Source organism: Cricetulus griseus, chromosome 2 (assembly GCF_003668045.3).
Source record: "Cricetulus griseus strain 17A/GY chromosome 2, alternate assembly CriGri-PICRH-1.0, whole genome shotgun sequence".
Classification (NCBI taxonomy): Eukaryota; Metazoa; Chordata; class Mammalia; order Rodentia; family Cricetidae; genus Cricetulus; species Cricetulus griseus.
In genome coordinates, this window is record NC_048595.1 from 120,886,245 (window position 1) to 120,908,863 (window position 22,619).

Consider the following 22,619-nt stretch of genomic DNA (forward strand, 5'->3'; position numbering starts at 1 on the left):
CTAAAAAATATAAAGAAAAATATATAGCTAGGTAAATTACATTTATATCACCACATTATACAAAATGTCTATATTTCTCTAATTATCTTTCTTTGGAGAAAGACTGATAGATTGAAAAAGAGTAATCTTTGAAATGTAAATGGAGGAAAATATAAGGCAAGGTTATACTGCATTCTTCTGTCACTGATATAAATTAAAATTTCAGGACTCAGTAATTGTCACCAATGCATATGTTCATTTCCTGCCTTTGATAACATTTATATAAAAGAGATTATATGAGATATTGAAATTATTAGACTTTTAACTACCATTAGCATTTATGAGGGTTGATTATGTAAATTTTCCTGTACTGTTTTTGTTTTAATAAAGTTGTTAAGACCTCAAAAAAAAAAAAAAGAATCACTCTTTACTCATCAACGTCTGGACAACTCATAACCATGAAATATTACTTTTATAGAAGTAAATAATCTTTTTGTTACAGCATATGTAATTTGGTTTAATATTCTAAAAAACTCTGAAAACCCATAATATCCTGGATAAATTTCCTCTCCTGTTTACTTTTTTCAAATATAGTCTAGTCAGATGGCTCAGTGAGTAAAGCACTTGCTGCCAAGCCTAAGGGCCTAAGTTTGATCCTCCTGACCTTGGTACTTACCTGGTGGAAGGAAAAAACAAACCCATGCAAGTTATTCTCTGACCTCCATTATTTTCTTGTGCCCTTCACATGCCCTCCATGGTTTATACCCCTGCCTCAAATAAACAAATAACATAATAAAAATTAAACCATACTGAAGCTTGCCTTATATTGCTTTACTGTTTTTCAATTGCATTATCATGAAGAATTCTAAAATTTATTCTTCTATGGTTCAGGGAGCAGAGAGGTTAATGAGAAGTAAAACCAAACAGAAACCTCGAATAACCATCTATCTTAAAACACTTGCTACAATTACTGAGGTATTTACTGTAAGAGGCCTCTGGAGGCATCATTGGATCAAGTGATGGAGTTCTCAGAAACAAAGATGTTTATAAAATAAACATCTTGTGTAGAACAATTAGCAGAATCTCTTTCTGGAGACCCATGATTTTCTTTGGAAATTGTTCTTTAATCATTTGTCAAATTTTTCCTCCACTTATGGTCTTTGCTTTCGGATGAGATTTCTATTTACTTGGCCCTTGCATATCCTGAACTATTCTACACTTCTTACCTTGGCTTTCTAGATTTTTTTTTACTGGTTTGGGTTTTTTTTCCACTTTACTTTTAGATTTGTAAATATTATATCGACAAATCTTCTGCTGATCTTTGTTTGCCAATTTGTGTCCTCATTTTCTGTTTTGTGTTAATAGCTCTGTGCTTTGGGTTTGTGCACCTTAGTATTTGTCCCTCAGATCCTGTCACTCTTGTTATTTCCCTTTCCTTTTCTATTTGTTTTCTTTCTTTCTTTCTTTCTTTGTAACAGCATCTCATTATATTTCTGAGTCAAAAGCTGACCTCGAGTTTCAAAATATCTCTTTGTGTCCTAAGCACTGAAAACCCAAGCTTGCACCATTGTATCCAGTCTATGGTCTTTCAGGTTTCTTCTAGTTGTCTGAAACACCCCAGCTTGCTTGGTTTTTCCTGTTCCTTTGTTTGTATCTCTATCTTCAGAGCCTCTCACAGATTTTCACTGTACTTGGCTCACAATTCAAGTTTGGTTTATGAATAAGAGATTTTAAACCTGATTTGCTTTGTTGTACATGTGGCAACTCTGAGTCACATTGTTAAATTGCTGTTGGAGTCCAAGTTGTCAAGATTTTTGTCTTTCTGTTTAGGAGACCAAATTCTCCCAGAAAAGTATCTTTCTATTTCTGTCTACAAGAGAGTTATATAGGGGTTGGGGTAGGTCTAAGAAGAAGCAGGGTTCCTTGTATTCAGTGTTTGGTGTGGAATTGATGAAGGTCTAGTATGATCATTGTGGTAAGCATAACTTCAATGACAGACAGCATTTCCCTGGTGGAGATGTTTGCTTCTTTCTCTGGGGAACACATTTCCAGACTTGTGGGGAGAAAAGGCACAACATCAAAGACCTGTGGATATCAGTCTGGTGGTTGCTAGGCAGCCCATGACCATCTAGTAGTAGAGGATGCTTTCTGCAAGTCTGCAAGTGTAACTTGGAGTTCCCACTACCTTTCCATCTGTCATCTGTTCTTAACTTTTAAAATTGTCAGTCTTCTTCCACCATTTTCTCCCTGTCTCATAATTGTCTTTAAATTTTACCCCTTTACAAGTATTTAGTGACTATGTTTTCAGTGCTGTGTCTTGAGAAGAGACTATATGGTATGATTTCCACTTTTGACTCTCTTACAGCATTTAGCAATATCTTCCATAAGGCAAACATAAAAGTGGTATTTGTAGAATTGAATAGATGGGTGTTTTGAGTACATCAAAGGCATATAACAGATCATACTTCAAATAATACAGACATTTCTATTTAACAAACTAATAAAAGTCAATGCTACTTTCTTCCTGCTGCTAATGCAGCATTTACATGATCTTTTAAATTAAAATAAAATTTATATAAAACTGAAGTTCATAATAATTTAGATACGCATTGTATTTATCCTATTTTCTGATCTATTCAATGAATAATTATTGAGGAACCACAATGTCACTAATAAACGTTGTTTGTATTTGATTACAAAATATGTCTATTGCAATGTAAAATGAAATCAAAAGATAAAAAATGGAAAAATAACAAAAAAATATTTCTATTGCAAAATGCAAATAATTCATTAAGTAGGAATGCTTTCTATATGAATGTTTATAGTTTGAGATTTGTCAGCTCCCAAATCAAAAGCAGATAGAAATAAACATTTATTCAGCTTATATATATATATATATATATATATATCATTAAACACAACTTTGACATATAGACTAACTCATTTTGTTTTTAAATGTAATAATGCAAATAGAGTGTTAGCTTATTATTTCTGTAGAAGCTTCATCAGATTTCTAAGGAAGCAAGAAAGGTAATGAAAATGCATTAGAAATTTGAGTAGAATTAGGTTACCATTATTAATATTTCTTTCAACCAAAATTATACTTAAAGCCAGTAGATTTTGATAAATAAGACTCAGTTTTTCGAGATAGTACAATATTTCCTAGTGGTATAATTGTATGTATTTTTAACTTGGATATTTGATCTGTAGCAGTTTGTAGATCAGTCAACTATATAATTTCCCATAGACATCTCCATTTCCCATTCTAGAAGCAAATAAATTGCTTGTAAAATAGAGCATTTCTTAATAAACACTTGTACAGACTGTAATTGTGTTTCATTTATGATAAACAAAGTATGATGCTTAGATTCAGATAGAATTATTGAAAGGCAAACTTCCACATAAAAGTTAGCAGCATATTTAGTGGACATAAATAAATATATTATTTTTTTCAGTTATTTTATGTCAACATGCATGTGGAAATCAGAAGACAACATGTGAGAGTCTGTTCTCTCCTCCCATCTTACAGATTCCAGGGACTGAATTCAGGTTGTCGCTCTTGGAAAGCAAATACATTTACTTGCTCTAAGCCATTTCATCTACCGTAATGTATACATATTTTTTACAGGAAATAATGTACTAGGGTGGATAACTCAAAAGTAGAGATTTCTTTCTTTGAATATAAATATTTAGCACTTTGTGATTTTTATCTATGTATATAACAATTAATTGAAGATAAAATAACTGTTGTCTACTAAACATCTTCTATATGCTAGATATTTAAGATTGATTTTAAATTTTTTTAAAGTATGAGTGTGTGTGTGTCTCTGCGTGCGCATGTGTACATGTACATATGTCCAAGGACACACAGAGGTAGAGGTATGTTGTGACCATATGTGGGTTTTCCCATCTGAACTTGGGTCGTCTCCAGGATCTGGAAGTACTCTTAACCTCTAAGCCATCTCTCCATATGCTTTTTTCAAAAGCATTGAACTCAGTTGATGATGACGTCATGTATATGGGCAAAGAGTCATCCATCAGAGCATGGGAAACATAGTTGGGCAGCATCCCTGGTGAAAACTGATAATCACTCCCCAGTAGTCATCAACTGAAATAGCTCTGTGGCTAGCTGTGGGCTTTCATGACTCCTCCCATGCGCACTGAAGTTTTGACTAGTTTGATCTTATGCAGGTCTTGTATACTCAGGCACCACTGCTGTGAGTTCCTTGTACAATGGCCCAATTATATTGAGAATACATTCTTTCACAGTAGTCCTCAGCAGTCTCTGGCTCTTACAGTCTTTCACGCCCTCTCCTTCACTGATGAACCTTGTGAGGGTAAAGTTGTCCCATTAAGGCCTAATCACTCCATTGTATCCTAGTCACTATACTTTGACCAACAGTGTGTCTCTTAGTAAGCTCCATCTACCAAGAAAAGCAGCTTCTTGGGTAAGAGTTGAGAGTTGCACTAATGTGGCAGGCTGGGGAAGCAAGATCTGCCGAACAGTTTTAATGTCGATTCATTAATTCCAGACAGAAATCACATTTATTCCAACTATACAGAATACAAACCCAACAATAAAAAGTGAAATGTCATGATTAATTGTGTTTACAGTAGCTAATATTCACTGAATGTGAGTTCGTAGGGTATGGGGGTGGCGGGTGTAAGGGACAGGGGCTTCAAGAGGCTGCCTATGCATAGCCTTCACCTTTCTTTAGTTTCACCTACCCATCATCATGTAATATCCCGTGTTAATTTCCAGAATGAAATGATTTAAATTTTAAATGGCACTGTGTTTTGGGCCGTTGTGCAATCTCACATCCTTAGTCATTTACCTCATCTCACAGGTAAACGGAGGTGGGGGCACAGGATCTGTAATGTTTGGAATACTGCAATTTCAGACATTCATCAGCCGACTCAAATCATGGCTTTCAAGGACAAGCAGAGACACTGTACAGCATCTTAGATCCCCTCAACCTGTGTGGGATTGGGATCATTTGTTGCTCCTGTTTTACAGATTGAAGGAGGCCTGGGGAGTGGGAGCATGTCTCAAAACTACCAGGCAAAAGTCAGACCTCAGTTAGTATGAGAATAACCACTTGGGAAGTATTGTGTTCAAAGTTACAGAAAGACTCTTCACAATGACCGGGACACTAAATGCATGTTACATTACACTCCTCAGTTCAGTCTCTGGTACAGCAAAAATAATAAGTGAATGAATAAATGATAAACGTAGATAAATAAAGAGACCTGGGTTTTCATTCCTAATTTTCCACTTCTATGGTTATGAGGAGGGGAGTATAGTTCTCTCCCAACCTAGTCACCAGGTAATATAACAGGGTTGCCTTTATGTCAACAGATGGCCCATGGGGACCTAAAGGCAGAGTCATCATCTCCATACAAAGCCTAGACCCATACAGGGCCATACAGAGGACAAGTTTTCACCAACCTCCCTTGTATACAGTACAGAATCTGTCCACATAGGCTTAATGGAAAACTCAAGGTGCAAGCAATAACCAAAGGCTGTTCTCCACTGTGGAACTGCCATTTGATTGAAATACTGTTTCTTCATCACAAAGCAGGAATAGTGTTACCCAGAGCTGTTTTGTCAAACTGACTGAATGACATCTTCTTTCTAGGTCTCTATTTATAATGTGTTTCTATCAGAATTGCACACTCAACCAGTGGCCAGGTTCTCAGAAAAGAACCTGTAGGGAGACACCCTAGCCCCGCCCAATAGTCCTGGGACAGGTACCAGGTGGACCCGGGACTCGCCCATAAGGGCGTGGTGAAGGAAAGCTGGGGTGATGTAAGAGAGCTTCTTAAGGGGCTGCACGTGGGGACCCGGGCCCCTTTTGTTTTGGCCGCGCTTGCTGGGTTCTATAACCTAGCTCTGGCCTGTGTCTTGCCTTGGTGTCTTCTGGAATAAAGAGACATTAATCATACACGTGGCGCCCAACGTGGGGCACAAACCCACGACCCTGGGATTAAGAGTCCCATGCTCTACCGACTGAGCTAGCCGGGCTAGTTAAATAGGGACTAGGAAATGAATAGACATAGAGTTATTCGAGAGACAGCTGTAAATTTTACCGTATAGCACGTTCCTTTTGTTCGATGGTTATAGCTACGTTCTTTCCTTGAGTATCCATACATGTAATGTCCTTTGACTTATAGAGGGGGTTCCTCAGAAAATACCTGTCAGTCATCCTTGTCGAGGGGGTTGTCTCCCTCAACTCGAATCTTGATCAATTTTGATGGTATCCAAAGATTTTCTTCTCCTGTGGAGACAAATGCAAAACCCCTACCCCAACGTAATACATGTCCAGGTTTCCATACCGAGGTCAACACATCTTTGTAATACACTGGTTGGTTCAGTTCAGCAGTTTTTTCCGTAGTCCAGTGTCTTTCCACAGCTGTCTGCCCACTGTCATTGGCATTAAGAAAGTTTAGCGTTAATAAAGCATTATGCAATCTATGTTTGGGGGGTTTCGACTTACCAGCTTGCCTATAACATGGACTAGACATAACTCATTAGAGACTTTCCCTGTACTGGCATTTTTTTTCCACAGGGCCCCCACATGACTACCATCGTCCCATTTCAGCAGGAAGTAACCTAGAAGATGCTACGCCCCCGTTCCCCATTATTGTGTATTAGGGTATTGTAAGTCTAGTTAAAAATTACCTTCTTATTGTTTAGAGTTGGGATTGGAAGAAGGTGTTCAAGTTAGACACTTTTTCCACATGACTTTAAGACTTAGCTAGAATAGACATAGGATGTACCATAGCAGATTATTGTATCTTCTTGTATTTCACCCTTATGATTGTTAGTTTTGGATATTTTACACTATTAAGTTTTAATCCTCTTTTAGACTAAAAGGGGAATTGTAGGGAGACACCCTAGCCCCGCCCAATAGTCCTGGGACAGGTACCAGGTGGACCCGGGACTCGCCCATAAGGGCGTGGTGAAGGAAAGCCGGGGTGATGTAAGAGAGCTTCTTAAGGGGCTGCACGTGGGGACCCAGGCCCCTTTTGTTTTGGCCGCGCTTGCTGGGTTCTATAACCTAGTTCTGGCCTGTGTCTTGCCTTGGAATAAAGAGACATTAATCGTACAAGAACCCTTTGTCAATTTTCTTTGATCAAGGTCACACAGACACAATGGTTCCTTGCCAGGATCCACAAACAAGGAAGAGTCATAATAGATGCCCCCTCCTTTTATTAGAGGATAGATTTAGAAACCACATCTGATAATGTATGTTTGAGTGCTTGCTGTGAACCACCAGACACTACATAGCAACACAGAATGGGGATAATTTATCCCTACAGGACTGGGGTCTATCTGCAGGGTTGGTAGATTAGCCTTTTCCTGGTAATGGATTAATGGCAGATGTGCAGCATTAGAAGCTGTGTGGCTCATTAACCCATGACACCAGCATTGTAGTTATAAAAGTGAACAACTTTACGGAACACATATTAGCAAGAACATTAACAAAATGATCAGGATTTAATGTTTCCTAATGGGCCATTATATCTTTTTTGTTCATGAAGTAGATTAAAAAGTACATGAGTGTGTGACATAGAGATTAATACTGTTCTAAAGAGTCGATGTCAGGATGCTCATATACACTCCCTTCAGCCTAGAAACTTCGATTCAGAGAAGAACAGCTGTTTGAAATCATTTCTGGAGAAGCCTAACCAAAATTTACCATCCTGCCATCAAAGATGTGCCTAATCTGGTAAATGGCCTAGGTGGCCATGGCAATAGCAGAGTTATCCTGCTTGCAGTGCTTCATTAAGAATTGCTGTAGAAACAACTAGACATGGTGGCTCTCACCTATAAACCCAGCTTTGGGAAGCTGAGCAGGAGAACTGCCACAACTTCAAGGCTACATAACAATTTCCACAACAGCCAGAGAAGCATAGCAGCTGAATGGCTCATCTATAGCACCCTCTCCAAGACTCAAGGTACATTGTGGAAGAGTACAGGAAAAAAATGTAAAAGCCAAAGAATGGGATGGAAATGCTGAGAACCAATATGCTCAGGACATGACAAGGTCATTTCACCCACAAACTACTGTGGAAGACCTGAAGGACCATGAGCAGTTAATGTGTTCTGGGGAAAGAAAAGAGATTTTCTTCAGGGGTGTAGCCACTGATACATTGCCTATGTTCCCGACATGCTCATTCAAGGAGCCACAGTTAAACTCAATAGGTCAGCACACAGAACATCAAAGTTGGAGGGACTTGTTAAGAAGAACTATAATGGGGGAGGAGGGATGAAGAAGGAAGGGTAACTAGGGGACTGAAATCCCTCAAGCTTAGTATACATATGTGTGAAGTTGTTGGATAATAAGAAAAATATATAAAAACCTCATTGTGATGAAATAGCTTTTGGTGTACAGGTAACTATGAATTTTACTACAAATGCAGGTTTAACCAAGGCTGAAAATATTTCCATACTCAAAACATGACATTTAAGACATGACAAGTCAGTAAGTTGCATGGCTTCCATTTGTTATAAATGCTTTTAAGTGAATGTAAGAAGTAAGCCTCATTAATAGAACATCAAACCTTTAAACTTTACTTCTCAAATATAATTCACCTACAAACCTTCATGATAGCAAATCAGATACAAAATTATGCATGAAAGAATACAGTCTCTAACTTCTCAGAGATGGTTTTCTGTAGATTGCTTCTTTGTTTCCTTCAGCTGTGATCATAGATTTTCTCAGTGAGCATCACATATTCCTAGTAAAGCAATCTCAGCAGGGAGGCTGTAGTAATTGAAGGATCTTTCCTTGTCATGGCCTTCTGGAGCTGCAAAGCTGCCTGTAGTTACTGCTAAGTAGCTCCCTGGTACTTCAGCTGTGGCATGACCTCCAAGGGATGCTATCTTTATTGAGTAAATTCCAAGAAATATAGTCAAATCAATTTGTTGAGTTTTACACATTTCAATATGATTTGCCTAATCTGTGTAACATTTTCCATAATAAATTAAGCCAATTTGTCTGTGTAAACATGCTGTTGTTGTAATTTTTAAAACTCAGCTTGAAAGAGAAAGACACCATGCAAGAGAGTTTAAGCAGAGGGGTTTTTATTATGGGAAAAGGCTTGTAAAAAGAGAAAGGGGAAGGGGGAAGTCAGCCTCTAGGGACAGGAGCAATTGGAGAGAGGAAAGAAAGGCAGAGAGAGAGTGAAGGAGATAGGAGGTGGACAGGGCCCTTTTAAAAGACATAGGTGATGCTCTTAGTGGCAGCAGCTGATGGCATATCCTGTCAGAACCCCGAAGGCAAGCTAGCACAAATGCCTAAATACTAAAGTTATTACCATAAATATTATTCCTTTTAACATGTGGTTGAAAATATTTGACATGATAAACCATTTTTCAAAGTATCTTAATGGTGCAATCTGGAACAGAGGAGTTTAACTTCTGACACCAACCCTACTTCATCTGAGCATCAACTAAAACAAGCTTATACCTATATTCAGTCATTTTGTTCAATTTTACTGTATAGTTTGTGATTAAGTCTTTGATATGTATGGGTTTGAGCATTTGTTTTTTTAAATGTAGATGTTATTTATTTTAGTTGAGAAAAATGCACTATATGCCTGCCAGATACACATACACACAAAGACAAACAATAGCCAGGTCTTGGTAACTGCAACAGCAGTGAGCAAGACAGGCTAGAAAGAGATAAGTATTGGTTTGACGTAGGAAGTTGCTGTAGTAGAGCACAGATCTGCTGGTGGTAATTGTTTTCTCACGAACCCGGGCCCTGCTTCTTTTTATACCAGGATTCTGATGAGTTCATGGTGAATTCTTTTCACAAAGCACAACTCATGGTAGCAGACAAAAGGCAAGCATGGTAATAATGATAGGGTGGCTGAATGCTGATGACTAGGCCAGGGTAGGAACAGTAGACATATGCAGTAGGGGTCACACTGCATTGGTGCAAACATTTTTATCTCAGTAGTATAAAAGGACCCCTTGAACCCTTAAGTCTGTACAATGCAGTTTGCAATAAAACTCAGGATATTTTAGCCAGGGCTGCTGAAAACAAACAAAGAAAACAAAATGAGATGAGTATCTTGACTGCTTTATAGATAAATATTCAGTATAGGATCATCTTCCGAAAACACACACAAATCTGATATTTCATCAGAAACCAAAAAACCACAACAAACAACCCTACTGTGACATAAGGTATTGTCCTTTCCACTAGAGCTCCTTCCTTTTGCTCTCTGCCACTTCTTTGTGTCGAGCAGCAGTTTGGTTAGTTTCCCTTGAGAAGTAGCTTTGAAAATTGCAATCCACCGTAAGAAACTTCTGGGATGAGTTGGTCCTGTGAATCTCTGTTTAACAGTGAACTGAGATCGTGTTTTGCCTTTCCTCTAGTATCCACTTAACTGTGATCTCAATTTATTGTCAGAAAATTAACAGCAAACAATCCATGTGTGTCATACTTCACTGACAAATAAGTCTCTGCCCTCACCAACGTGAATGTGCCATGCTCTTCTAATCATCTGTGTGCATGTTCATCAGATGCAAGAATTTTACTTGAAGTATGAGAGGTGGCTCAGTGGCTTAAAATACTTGTTGCTCTTGCAGAAGACCAGACTCATTTCCCAGCACACACATAGTGGTTCTCAACCATCTACACCTCAAGTTCCATGGGATCTGATGGTTTCTTCTGTTTTCTACAAGCACCCTAATGCACATGGTGCACAGATACACATGAGCGCAAAACACTCACACATATAAGAAAATAAATGAGTCTAAAAGAAAAGAATTGCACACATCCCACATAATAACTACCACATTTCAGACAAAGGCACAAGTTAGAAGACCCAATTTATGTGCAATTATAACCAAATTGAGTAACCAAGCTAAGAAGCTATAATTTATACATCCCCAGGTGCAATCTATTATAACAGTGAGAATGGTTATGTAAAAGATCCAGAATGCTTTCTATAATAATTCCTGGTATTTTATGATGGGATGATGGCCCTAACACATTTATGCATTCCCATTAAATTACATGAACACCTTTATTTCTCTGTTAATAAATAAACATGTGTTGAGTGTGATACATTCTATTATAGGCTATTTGAACATTTGAACTTTAGAACAATTTCATCATAATGAATAAAGCAAATGACTATGGAATACTAGGAATTATTAACTGTCAAAATTACCAATGAATTCATCCTTTATTAATTGTAAATAATGTCCAAACTTGACCAATCCACTGCAGGATTTACTGGATTCCTCCATAAAATTCTCTTTTCTCTGTGCCCACACAATCCATCGTTTCTCTGATAGTGACAGCTTTTATTTCCTGCTATCCATTTTTTCCCACACATTACTCTCCAAAGTCAGTGATGACAAAAGCCTCCAAGTAATCCATCTGGTCTCTTACCACAAGTTGGTGCTGTTGGTTTGATTGGTCAGGAGGATATTATTTCAATCCTTAGCAAATAGGCAAAAGAATTGAAGGGACAAACTCATTCTTCTCTAGTTTATCTTGCTCCGTGACAGAAGGGAGGTGGCCTATTTGCAGATTCATTCCATTTAACTGCATGTCTCTGATTATGTGGTGCCCATCTAGCCTTATCTGAAATAATTTGGTGTGTATTCTGTGTCTGCCCCTTTCCTTATCATGTGAGCCTTTACTGATGCCCATGTAGTATTACATGCCATAATTTATAATACTGCAGAATCATAGAGAAGAGAGTTAGAAATACTCATGTTTTCATATAACTTTGATGGCATGTATTCTCCACTTCTTTCCTCATGGCTTACTCTGTACTAGTGTAAAATATCCCTTTCAAGATCACATATGAAAACTATTCATCTTGGGGAGCTGGCAAGATGTCTCAGAGGGTAATGGTGCTTGCTGTGAAATCCTGGTAACCTGAGTTCCATCCCAAGAACCCACGTAAAGGAGAAAGGAGAAAATTGACTCCCAAAGTTGTCCTTTGGTCTCCACAGATGTGCCTTGACACATGCACCCACATGCACATATTATTCTCTCTCTCTCTCTCTCTCTCTCTCTCTCTCTCTCTCTCTCTCTCTCTCTCTCTCTCTCTTTCACACACACACACACACACACACACACACACACACACAATTTTAAAAACAGCTAATTTAAAGCAACACTAATTTACCATAAATCTTTCCCTAGATCTAGATAGAGGATGCAGTATTAGACACTTTGAAGTGAACTTCCTTAGTTCTAAAATGTAAGGAAAGTCCCTGGGATTGAAATCAACACAAAGTGCCTCAAGTGTTGCTGTACTGACCTTTGGCATTGGTTTGAAACTAGAGAAAGCTATATAGGTCAGTGAAAATGAAAGTCCTCTAGGAAATACTGAGGGAAATTTCAAAACTTCACTCATGACTTGCTGCAAAGAGAGTTTCTGCTGCTGTTTTCTTAATGGTGACACAAGAGTGAGAATGCCAAGCAAGTGGTGCCTACGTCTCACCATGTCTGCTGTGCAGCATCTCCCTTTGAATGCTGTGGGGCCACCATTATCCAAACTTTCCCAAAGCGTTGCCCTTCAAAGGAAAAATGGAAATGTTAAAAGTTCATTTTTTCCTTGATCTTTCCTGCACAATCTCTAAATTAACTTCTAAATCTCCAGAATATCTCATTCACAGAAAGAGTTGACCCAGGATAGATTGGGCTTTATAGCCTCAGACAAAATGGCATGTCCTACTTACTAAATTAACCACTTTCACCCCCTCAAACCTGTGTTCCTTCATAATGTCTCTCAGTAGGCCCACCTAACCTAAGTTACTTTAAATAATAAATAGCACACCATTGGGTCTCATCATTGGTTGATAATACACTCTAAAGATTGTTTTTATTTTCAGACTATATCAATCTGTGGAATTCACATGATACATAAGCAATTCTGAATTAAGCCTTTTTATTCTGTATTCTCTAATGTAGTTAATTGACATAGATTATGTGTCTTAGATTATAAAGTGCTAGCTAGGACATGAATTATTTTACACTGTGTTGAATTAAGAACAATAATTCAGATCTTACAGCCTCGTGAGACTTGTAAGTTTACAATGATTTGTCTATAATGCAGTTTTTTCACAAGGAGCAAACCTATGCTGCTTAAAGACTCTCTGTGTTTAGGCAAAGTGGGGACAGGACCAGATAGCCAGGGCTTCTGAGTCCTAACTATTGAGATCAGCACTTCATGGTCCCTTGAAGGGTTAAGAAGAAACATAGGAGAAGTTATCAAAAATCTGCAATGCAGAGTTTTTTTTTCATTTTTTCCTCCTCTTTTCAACATTTTAATTTTTTGGTCGTCACTCACTTGCCATGCCTTCCCTTATGTTGGTCTTCATGTGTGACAACCTCATACAGTAGTTATCTGAAACACCACAGTAATCTACCCACAATCACATTAAGATCCCACTTAGAAGTCCATTCTTGGAAACAACCTCAGATCAAGGAAACCATTGGGAATAAAGGCAAAACTGTGAAAGGAGAGTCCATCCATTTTGAGCAGTAACACGTGTGTTCAATAGACACTCATAAAAATTATAGATATGAATGCTTTGAGTAAAACACAGGTGCTTTAAGAGTAATCACTGTGTGTAAGGCAAATGTCACTGCTTCCCAGAAGAAATGGATGGTTCTTAATATGCTGATTGAAAAGATTCCAAATATTGTTCAAAAAGCTTCAATTCTAACTTTTTTAAAAAGACAAGCTAAAAATGCCTTCTTTTAATTAGGGAAATTAAAGCTAACTGGGTTAATCACAGTTAGCTTGCATGAGATCATTCACTTTGTAGTGTGAATGAATTAATGGCTTAGAAGAGCTATCAGTTTCTCAGACAAAAGAAGATATACCCATGACTCAGACCTATACCAAAAAATATTTTAAGGAAAATGTCCTACACTGTCAATCTCTTATATCAGAATTGGATACAAAAAAAAGTCTTCTCTTAGCTGCTCACTGTACTGTGAAGATGTGTTGCACTTGTTTCATTTTGCCTGCCTAAGGCACCTGATTGGTCTAATAAAAAGCTCAACAGCCAATAGCTAAGCAGGAGAGGAATAGGCAGGACTTTCAAGGAGAGAGAATAAATAGAAGGAGAAATCTAAGCTTGAGAGTAACAAAGAAGAAGGAGAAGATTACAAGGGCAAAGAGAGGGACACACCTGTGGCAAGAAGCCAGGCAGCTAACAGACAGACACAAGAAACAGTGAAAGTAAGACATTAAGAAGGAGGAAAAGTAAAACGCCTGAAAGCAAAAGGTAGATAAAGAGAAACAGGTTAAAAGAGCTAGCCAGAAATGTGTCTAAAGCTAAGCTGAGCATTCAAAACAAAGAAGTCTCTGTGCCATGATTTGGGAGTGGTTGGTTGCCCAAAAGAAAAAGCCTGGTATAAGAGTAAACAGGTGCCTGTAGTTGGAGGATCTGTCCTTCCACGTCAATGGAGATGTGAACAAGCAGCCTGACACTCCACCTACTGTGGATAAGAACTGGTCCATCCACCATATTTTCACGACCATACTTTACTGTACCACCTAAAACCATGAAACAAAAAGAGTCCTTCTTTTCTTAAGTTTGATCTGGGTATCTGGTAATGACAGTGTAAAGGCAACTAATACAAACAAAGTCTCAGGTAAGGATCAAGGCAAAAGGCTAACACACATGCAGCACTCAACAAAAATCACCTTAATGAACTGTATTTGACTTATTATCTTTCAAGCTTTCAGATCCTTTAGGATGCATTCTACAAGCCACCCAAGATGGATACTCAGCCAATGGAGACAGGTGGTAAGAGATAAAAGTCTTTGGAAAGGTTTTAAACATAGCCAACTTTATAATTAATCAGATTTCTTTCCAGGCTTCATAATTATTTGAAAATATTTTTCCTGGCATGAGATTCTAACAGTGTCCATAATACAAAAGTAGCAGTGTTATTCTATTTACCAAGTTACCTTTTTAAAAGACAGGAATTGAAATGTCACATGATATTTCATGTTTTAAAGAATTCTGTCACATTAAAACATTATTTTTTTCTCTAACAAGGATTGTTTTTAATTTGAACTGAAAAAACAAACAAGGATATTGTTTCCAGGTGGTAAATGTAACAAAAACAAATGTGAATAGAAATTTCCCCTTTGTGCAAATTAAAGAGAATGTGTGTAGACATGCAAATGTGTGCATGATTTATGAATACACATAACTATAACTATAACACATTAGTGCCAGCATTAAACACAAAGGTAGAACAATTTTATGGTCGCAAAAGTCTAATTAGCATAAGAGACATAATATTGTAATCAAATAATTATTGATTAACACAAAAACAAAGAAGCCAGATGTGTTGAATCAGCTGGTAATTATCTAAGTAAACTACAGTAAAAATTCATAGATTACAAATGAAATGTACATCATTGCAATAAAACTCACATGCAAAGACATATTGAAAATGCATAAGTAAAATTAGCATATCATAAGTGTAGATATTTATGAATGTTCATTACACCCATTTAACAATAGTTCTTGGGACATCACTTATGTAATGTCTCAGTATGAAACTATTAGAAGATTTTGGAAGGCAATATTCAGAGGCATCTTGATTTTTCCATATGGACAAATTTTGTATTCTGTACAATATGAACAAAGATGTGGATATGAATGGACCAAGTAAAAATTAATCACTGATAGGAGAAGCTTAATAGTATTTAAGAGATAGACAAGCTGTCTTGCAAATTGCAGGTACTGTATGTTCCCTCACATGCTTCTCCTCAACCCTTTAAGGGTTCTAAAACACAGCAACCAAGTTATTAAATCATCATAGATGCCGACTGACAAAGAAGATAAAGTGTGGTGATACTCAATGGGATAATGTTCCATCATAAACAATGAATGAAATCTCATGTGCCTTTCTTGGTCTGGGTTATCTCACTCAAGATATTTTTTTTTCTTACTCCATCCTTTTGCCTGCAAATTTCATGTCAATGTTTTTTACTGCTGAGTAGTTCTCCACTGTGTAAATGTACCCCTTTTTTCTTATCAATTCTTTGACTGAGGGGTATCTAGGTTGTTTCCAGGTTCTGGCTATTATGAATAATGCTGCTATGAACATAGTTGAGCAAATGTCCTTATGGTATCAGTGTGCATCCTTTGGGTGTAAGCCCAATAGTGGTATTGCTGGGTCTTAAAGTAAATTGATTCCCAGTTTTCTGAGAAACTGCCATACTGATTTCCAAAGTGGCTGTACAAGTTTGCACTGCCATGAGCAGTGGAGGAGTGTTCCCCTGACTCCACACTCTTTCCAACAAGAGCTGTCATCAGTGTTTTTGATCTTAGACACTCTGACAAGTGTTGGATGGTATCTCAGAGTCATTTTGATTTGTCATATCCATGATGACTAAGAATGTTGAACAATTCCTTAAATGTCTTTCAGCCATTTGAGATTCCTCTGGTGAGAATTTTTTGTTTAGATCTGTACCCCATTTGAAATAGGATTATTTTTTATTTTGATGTCTAATTTCTTGAGTTCTTAATATATTTTGGAGATCAGCCCTCTGTCAGATATCAGGTTGGTGACGATCCTTTCCCCTTCTGTAGTCTGCTGTTTTGTTTTATTTGTCATGTCCTTTGCCTTACAGAAGCTTTTCAGTTTCAGGAGGTCCCATTTATTGATTGCTGCTCTCAGTGTCTGTGCTACTGGTGTTATATTTAGGAAATGGTCTTCTGTGACAATGCATTCAACGCTACTTCTTACTTTTTTTTCTATCACATTTGTTGTAACTGGATTTATGCTGAAGTCTTTGATCCATTTGAACTTGAGTTTTGTGCATGGTGATAGATATGGATCTATTTACAATATTGAGTTATGCAAGTACAATTTGTTGAAGATGCTTTCTTTTTTCCATTGTTTAGTTCTGGCTTCTTTGTGAAAAAAAATCAGGTATTCATAAGTATGTTAATTAAATGCCAGGGTCTTCAATTTGACTGCTCGTATATATGTACTCACTCATAAGTGGATACTAGATGTAAAGCAAAGGATAACCATACCACAATCACAGCTCTAGAGAAACTAGGTAACAAAGAGGATCCTAAGAGGGACACATGGATCATCCTGGGAAGGAGTAATAGGTGAGATCTCCTGGGTAAACTGGAGGTGGGGGTAGTAAAAGGAAGGGGATGGGGATGCGAACATGAGGTAACAGGATGATTGAGATTCAGGAGGGATAGAGTGGAAGAGCAATAAAAGAGATACCTTTTTTTTAAAGATTTATTATGTATTCAGTGTTCTATCTGCATGCATGACTGCAGGCCAGAAGAGGGCACCAGATATCATTATAGATGGTTGTGATACATCGTGTGGTTCCTGGGAATCGAACTCAGGAACTCTGGAAGAACAAGCCAGTGCTCTTACCCTCTGAGCCATCTCTCTATTCCTGAAAGAGATATCTTGATAGAGGGGGCCATTATGGGGTTAGGGAGAAACATGGGAAATTTCCAGGAATCCACAAGGATGACCCCAGATAAGACTCCTAGCAACAGTGCAGAGGGTGCCTAAACTGGCCTACTCCTGTAATCAAATTGGTGAATACCCCAACTATCGTCATAGAGCCTTCATCCAGTAACTGATGGAAGCAGATGCAGAAATCCACAGCCAAGCACCACATCGAGCTACTGGAGTCCAGTCGAGGAGAGGGAGGAGGGATTATATGAGCAAAGGGGATCAGGGGGGTCCTGATGGGGAAACCCACAGAGACAGGTGACCTAGACTAGGGGGAGATCACTGAATCTAGACTGACAGCTGGGGAGCCTGCATAGTACTGAACTAAGCCCTCTGCAAGGGACAACAGTTGTGTAACTTGGTCTGTTTGTGGGACTCCTGGCAGTGGGACAAAGATCTTCCCCTGGTGCATAAGCTGGCCTTTTGGAGCCCATTCCATAAGGTGGAATGCTATACTCAGCCTTGATGCAGGGGGAGGGAGGGTCTTGGTTCTGCCTCAACTGAGTGTGCCAGGATTTATTAACTCCCCAGTAGAGGCCTATCCTTTCTGAGGAGTTGATGGGGGATGGGTTGTGGGGAGGTGAGGGAGAATTGTGGTTGATATGTAAAATGAATAAAAAAATTTAAAAAAATATACAACTTACAAAAATCAAGAGGTAAAGATAAAGAATTCAGACACATAAAAAAAAGAAATCTCATCTGCAAGAACAGGAACAAGACTTGTGTGAATTGAGTCAGATACAGAGAGGACAAATGTTTTTACTACTATTTTATTCTTTTATGAGGCTACAGAAAAGCACATGATCCCTCACAACAAACTAAAATAGTCATCACTAGAGCACAGGAAGAAGTATGGTTAGAATCTAGAATATCCTCCAATTCACATATGTTAAAGGCTTAGTTGAAAATAACCAACTGGAAGAGAGTGAATACATTAGTAGTTGAGGCCCCCAGGAAGGTCAATGAGCATATGACCTCGAAAGGGATATTGGGAAACCAATTACCTATCTATATCTATCTGTCTATCATCTGTCTGTCTGTCTATCTCTGCTTTTAATGTTTTCTAAGTGAGTAGCTTTCCTTTGCCATTTTATGTATTGTACAATGCTCACATTATCATGAGATTAAAGTCCATATGCCCATGTCCTGAATCCTCTGTGACCATGGACCAAAACCATTTCCAACTTAATTATCTCAGGTGTTTTGTTGGGTACTAAAAGCTGACTTTCGGTAGCAGAAAGCTGAAAGCATATTAGGAAGGGTTGCTAAATAGAGGTTGAAGACGAAGCATCAAAATCAGTTAGGAATAATTCAAGTATTTTGAGGCACAGCATGGTGAACAAAAAACCACTCTTTGTTCCAAAATGGCTAAATAAAAATCTTGAATATTTCTAACACAAAGAAATGACAGAAATGCTAACAGACTGACATGATAATGACATATTGTACCCTATAAAAATATGATTTAGGTACAGCAGTTACAAAGTTTTTTTTAATTTAACTTACCTCAATTTTCTTAATGAGGTGAATAATTTATTCAGTAATTATTAAGAAGGAAGGAGGTTCTAATTGACTCCTTTCAACATTAAAAGGCATGACCAAAATACTATAAGGAAGGGAATTAATTTTTCTTCACATTTCTGCATATGTTTTCAATTATTTTAATTAAATTTGAAAAAGATTATTTATCTCACCTTTTGTTTGGGGGGAGATTCTGTTTGTTTGTTTGTTTGTTTGTTTGTTTGAGATAGGGTTTCTCTGAGTAGCTTTGGAGCCTCTCTTGGCGCTCACTCTGTAGACCAGGCTGGCCTGGAAATCACAGAGATCAGCCTGCCTCTGCCTCCAAGTGCTGGGATTAAAAGCAAGTGCCACCACTGCCTGGCCTGGTTTTTTGTTTTTGTTTTTGTTTTTGTTTTTATTAAGATGTTCATTTGGTCATACTCCTGCCAGATTTAAAATGAATGAGACAATGAAGGATAACTAGAAACCCCTAGAATATCAAATTCTCTTGTAGAAATTCCCAAATGCTACATAAATAAAGACATGAGACTTTTCTGGCATAATCAATCATCTCTTGTTGACTACTGCACAAACTTTTTCTACCCCTGTATGCAGAGATGACACTTGTTCCATTTAGTTATGTCCTCTATAATTGTTCTTAGTTTTACTATCTATAGATGAAATCTTCATAAAAAGAAAGAAAAAGAGGATTTTCCTAGTGTTGCTGGAGTTTTCTTTCTCGCCAGGTCCCTCCTCCCTTGAGTTCCAAATAACCACACAAAGACTTTATTAATTATTAAACTGTTGGCCCATAGCTAGGGATTCTTATTGGCTAGCTCTATCTTAATTATTAACCCATTTTTATAAATCTATGTGTTTCCACGTGGTCTGGGCTTACTGGAGAATGTCCAGACCTGTTTCTTCTTTGGTGGCTACATGGTGTCTCTCCACTCACCCTCTCTACGTACCTTTCTCAGAATTCTCCTCATCTCCTAGGCCCTCCTAGCCACCTGCTTCTATTGGCCAAACAGTGTTTGATTTATCAACCAAAAAGAGAAACATATACAGAACTCTTGGTGTCTTAATCAGCATGGGAAGATCTTAGAAGTCACCACCCTTCCTAACATGTATAAAACTACAAACAAAATAGTGAGCAGCTCTTCAATATTTAGGGCAAGTGAGACCATAAGAAAATTGGCACCTGAAGTTAGAATTGTGGATAAAAAGAACCACACTGTACAAAGCATAAATCTCTTGTGGAATGGTACCTTGGCGGGAAAACCGAATACCTATTGAACAACAGAGACTTCTGGGTCCAAGTGTTAGTGTTAAGGCTCCAGAGAAACAACAAAGGCAGTAGGAGAGTCACCTACTTTCTTCAGTTTTATTGTTCAGTGCTCAGCACATGTCTCAAAATACTCAGTGACATCTCCATGGGCCACTGTCAGGAAAGGTAAAAGGGACTTCTGAAACTTTCCACAACATTCTATTCCTTACATGATCTTACACAGTTCCCACTACAGAAACAATTTGATGAGTTTCTTTCAATTTTTGCCCAATAACATCTATTGTCTAAATTCCTGCAAGTCAGATGAAGTCAGTATTTGACTGCCCAGAAGAACTTTGGGTATATCTCGATATACTTTAGGTATATCAGAGCATTGTCTCCTGTGAATTCAACCTCTACTTCAACCTCCCAATCCTCATCTTAGATTCCCTCCATCCATAGAGCCAGTTCCCTGAATATTCAGACCCATTTACAACCTAGGGTCTCCACCTTTGTAATCTGTTAGTCTGGAAACCCTTTTCCCTGATATTGACTTCTATTAATAGTTTGCTTTTCCTTCATTAGATATTTTTAGAAGTTCTTTAAAACTTTTTTATTTTATCATACACATATGATTATTTTTCTCAAATGTGTGTCCTTATACCATGTTTATTTCTGGTGCCCAGGGAGATCAGAAATCAGTGTCAGGTTCCCTAGAACTGTAGTTCTAGATAGTTGTGAGCCACTTTGTGGGTGCTGGGAATCAAACTCTGGTCCTCTGCAAAAACAAGAACTCTAACCACTAAGCCATCTCTTCATCCCCCTTTCTGTAGTTCTTAACATAATTACTTAAATTTCAGAGAAGCATCCCCTGGATACCTTATGTAAAGTAATCCTAGTCACTGATAACAAAGTACTCCTTTATATTATTTTTACATTGTGTAACTGTTGTGTGTGTAATTATTTTCCTTGTTACCTGTCTTTCCCTCTATAATATACATTCCATGTAATAAGAGATAAGAACTCTATGTTCTCTCTAAACCCCAATGCATAGCTAATATTAGAAATAGCATGTATAGTGTGGGGGAGGGCCTTCCTTGTTTCATAAGTGACTCAAACTATGGCATCAAACCCCAGCTTAGAGATAAAAGGCTGCATCTGACCTACATTCAATTGAACTGAAAAATCCAGTGATACGCAGCTGTAAAGATGAAAAAATGAGTATATAAATGCTTAATGGCCAATCCTCACTTTGCAGACTGGCTTTTAAGTATGTACGTGAACACAAGCTATCCTTAATTTGTCTCAATCCTCCTGCCTTAGCTTCCCAAGTGCTGGGATTACAGAGGTGTACCTCCATTCCTGAGCTTTTAGACTATTATGTATAGTCAACATCAGTGTTACACTTTGTATCACTGTGACCTACAGGAAGACTTGAGAGAGGATCAACAAATAACATTTTTCCCAGTGTGAGCTTGAATATTCTGTAGGCCTTTCTGCAGCAGATGTTCTTATTGTAAGAAAATAATACTCAATCACTGCTATATTTGAATCCATGAGAAGTTGTGGGAGAGTAATGAAGTCTTGAGTGAATCTGTATTATTGACATGAACATGGTCATGTCAAGCACCCCACTTCCTTAGACCCATGAAAATGGCAAAACCTTCCCTGGGTCACACTGGAAGGAATTGCAAAGCCTTCCTCAGGTCCAAGTACAAATGTTATAAATGATTGTCTTTTAGCTAAAACTCTTGTGTGCTCAAACTATCACCCACAGCTTCTTCCTCCTGGTTACAGAAACCCCAGACTGCTCCCCCAGGGAGACCTCCTATTGATACTAATTAACCTACCTCCCATCTGAGTCTGCAGCTTGGTCAACCCTTCAATTGTTCAGGTTGCTGCATTTGTATTAAAATATCCAAATATTTAAACCTCCCCATGAAACACTATTTTATGTGTGCCACATAAATCCACATTCTCCCTAAAATTTTCAGTATAGAGAAAATTCACTAGATATGTAGAAAGTTGTCTTGACTCTTACAGTTCACATTCTGAAATACACAAGTATTTTGCTGACATGATTTTATTATATAAATACAAATTTTAGCCAACACTTAAAATCTAAGCAAATTAATGCTTTGTAAGCACAGATGGATTTTTCTGTAACATTACATTTTTTATTTCCGGTTGGGCTGGCAACTGATAAAACAAGGAGGAAAGACAAGAAGATAGGTGTCTAAATAACAGTGATTTGAGCAGCTCTTTGTTCTCAAACTAAGAAGAATGAAAAGTATAAGCATTGTTGTTAAGTTACATCTGTATTTAGAAAGATAGATTTTTCTAAAGCTAAATTGTTGAGACACTGA

General features: G+C 37.8%; 1 protein-coding gene and 1 non-coding gene across 2 annotated transcripts in view; one reads left to right on the forward strand and one right to left on the reverse strand.

Moving 5' to 3' along the window:
• The window catches only part of Nkain3 (sodium/potassium transporting ATPase interacting 3), a 358,162-nt gene that overhangs the window by 139,957 nt on the left and 195,586 nt on the right, over positions 1-22,619 (forward strand). The window lies entirely within an intron of this gene.
• On the reverse strand, positions 5,932-6,004 carry Trnak-cuu. The gene has a single exon. It is a non-coding gene; the product is annotated as a tRNA-Lys (tRNA).